The following is a 3,265-nucleotide window of genomic DNA, read 5'->3' as shown; positions in this document are numbered from 1 at the left end:
AATTTGAGAAGAATAATTGACTGTGATTGTTCAATTTCTTAGAGCTTAGGGCTTAAAACACCTATTGTAGACTGGGACTAAGGCTTAGGGCTTAAAACATCTATTGTAGAACGGGACTAAGACCGTCTTAAGTAATGTCTTAAGATGCTAATACGTCTCTGTGATTGGTTATAACATTTTAAAATTAATTGTACTAACTGTCCCCTTAGAAAGAGACCAAGAGTGAGTTAAGCTAAGGTCTCTTTAACTGTCCTCTTAAAGAGAGACAAAGAGTGAGTTAAGCTAAAGTTAAATGCAGGGATGAGAAAGTTACTTTTTAACAGTTACCGTTACTATATAGTTACTGATTCTCAAAAGTAATTTGTTACCGTTACTGTTACTTAAAAAGTAACGACTCGTTACTTTTTTCGTTATTTTTTTAATATTAGAACAAGACTACAAAATTTACTTTTGTAATATTTAAAATATTAATAAAAGCAATAAAATTTTATGTTTTAAACTGCAAGACCATAAACAATTTAAAAAGAAAGGTTTATAATGGTCAAAATGCAAATAAAAATTTAGTTTTCATTAAATTTATAACAGCCAAATTTATACTTTTTTGTACTTTCAATTTTATGTTTAAAAATTTTAACACAAAATAGCGCAACGCGACCATAGACATAGTAAGAATAGACTGCGCGTTTTCTACCTCTCTCGTGTAGAAAAGTGTACAAACTTTAGAAAGAGATAGCTGTTCGAGAAAAAAGAATTAGATCTGCCGAGATATGACCATATCTGGTTTATCAGATCTGGCCAGATATGCAAATTGTCTCTGTCTGGCCAAATCTGAACAGATATAATCAGATCTGACCAGATATAATTTGATCTGCCGAGATATAATTATTTACCGAATGTATCCAGATCTGCTCAGATGTAATTAAAAATCATGAAGGGATGTAAAATGCTATAAAACCGTAAATATATCGATTCAATTCAAAATTGTGTGCCACTTTATTATAAGCGCCCAAGGAGCGCCAATGCGCATATAATGCGCTTTGAATGTACATTAAACTTTGCATTAAATGCGGATCGTAAATGCACATTTAAAGCGCTTATTTGTTCCGCATTATATGCGCATTTAATGCATATTATGGCAGCGCATACCAAAAAGTGCATCTACGATCATTGATCGAGGAGCCCAATATATTAGAATGCTTACTACAATGTTAGAGGCCAGGCACGAAGAAAGAAGGGATAGGTTGCTCAGTGTCCAGACAGAGAAAGAAACAGACGTTGAGCAACGTATTTCATTTTTTCTTCATGCTCGGCTTCTAAGCATTGCTGTCAGCATGTTCCAGTACAGCTATTACAGAAGAAAAGAACATTTTTTAGAGAATATTTTTATTATTGACATGAAAATCTTGAAATGAGATTATATAACGTAAAACAAAGAGAAATTACTCGCATAAAAGCATCTCGCTAAATATATAAAAATGAATGTATGTTTGTATATTTGTCCGCTATGCAAATCTACAGTTTTCAACCGAATCTTAAAGAATTATATATGAAACAGGGGTAGAATTTTCCGGGGAGTGCTATAGAGTGTATAGTTTTTCGTTACCAATCTTTTTGGGAACCGGTATTTGAAATTTTTCCAATTTTTCGGCAAATAATTGACAGAATCTTAAAGAATTGTATATAAAACAGGAGTAGAATTTCCCGGGGAGTGTGTTACGTTCTGCGGACTCCACGATATCCCTTTTTTGCGGGAATTCTTATGCACCTAAGATAGCCCTAAGATTAGGATAATCAAGCCGAGTACGGTTATCGATCGGGGGGGGGGGGGGGGGTTAGATCTCCTCGCATTCCTTTTTTTTATGATCAAACTACCTATTTGCTTGGGCAACTAAAAGCAACCTCTCAGATGACAAATTACTAACAGACGGGGGATATGGTGACCAGATTCTCGTCAATCTCGTCTGGCCCATAACTATAAACCCGGCGACACGACGCGCAGAAAGGAGCCTTAATTCCAGACGGGGGATGATGGAGATCTGTATTATATCGCGCGACTCACTCAAAACTGGCCGTGCGATGTTCCGACAAACAGAAACGAAACCTAATACGTGCTTTTAGAAATCTTAAGAGCACGTGGCGGAAGTTTCTGTTTGCAATAAAACTGCACTTAAAATTGAGAAGTATGGATCGTCTGTCAACATAAAACCAGGGTCGCGAGATAAGTAAGGAACCCCAATAAAAGAGAAATTGGTGATAGCCGAAAAACAAATGCGTCACTGGAAAGAACCGATGGGTTACACCTCCAATAAGACAGTGGGGCCTTAAGAGGGGGCTCACCAATGGAAAACCGGAAAAATCGATAACCGTCTCTAGCTTTCTAGGATAGGCGTAAACTCAAAATCTACCCCTTGGGCGAGAAACATCTCGCCCAATAAGAATTCCCTTAAATAATAATTAGAAACATCCCGCCAACCAGAAATCCTTTAAACGAAAACCAGACACATCCCACACGAAATCCACCCCTTCCATCCTTCGAACCTTCCTATTTAAATCGCGACGTCGCAGGACTCGCTCTCAGAGAAATTTTCTCAGTCTTCCAAGTTTCAGTCTGCATTGCTCGGTATTATAATCTGAATCTCATTCGTTTCGAGTCTCGACTCCACGTTTAGAGTCAGTGCAACAGATCCGACGAACCATCAGTCGCCCCCGACTCACTCACCGACGAGTCCAACGTCCATTTCGGAGAGAATCAACAACCACCAGAAATTCATCAAGTAGTAAGTCCCGTAATTCTCTTGATCCTTTTCTTTTCCACGTTATCGCCCCCCTTCTATCGATTGTCGGATCCCCGGAAGCTTATTATTTTGGGGTCGGTCAGTGTAGGCATCAGGTTCCCAGCGGTCGTTGGCGTTGTCGTGGGCCTGACTTGGCTCCCGGCGTCTTCGTCGCTGTCGCGGACTCAGCCTGTCCACTGACCTCCCCCCCCTCGAGCTCGTGACGATTTCCTTTTGTTTGCTTCCGACCGGGTCCGAGAGAGATCGACTAAATAAATAAATAATTTTAGTGGACCCGAAAGTCCTACCCCCTCGAGGACAGAATCTCCGCACGATCAAGCGACAGAGAAATCGACAGAACAAGCGGGCGCGACGGGAGGTCGAACTCCCCCGGGAGCAGCTCAACGCCGGTCCTCCGCGACTCACCATTCCACCGCCCCTACCAGCTTTTTCGGAGGAACCCTGTTCTTCACATCGGGGGTCTATTACAA

Source organism: Temnothorax longispinosus, unplaced genomic scaffold (assembly GCF_030848805.1).
Source record: "Temnothorax longispinosus isolate EJ_2023e unplaced genomic scaffold, Tlon_JGU_v1 HiC_scaffold_16, whole genome shotgun sequence".
Lineage (NCBI taxonomy): Eukaryota > Metazoa > Arthropoda > Insecta > Hymenoptera > Formicidae > Temnothorax > Temnothorax longispinosus.
Note: the sequence above shows the minus strand (reverse complement) of the source record.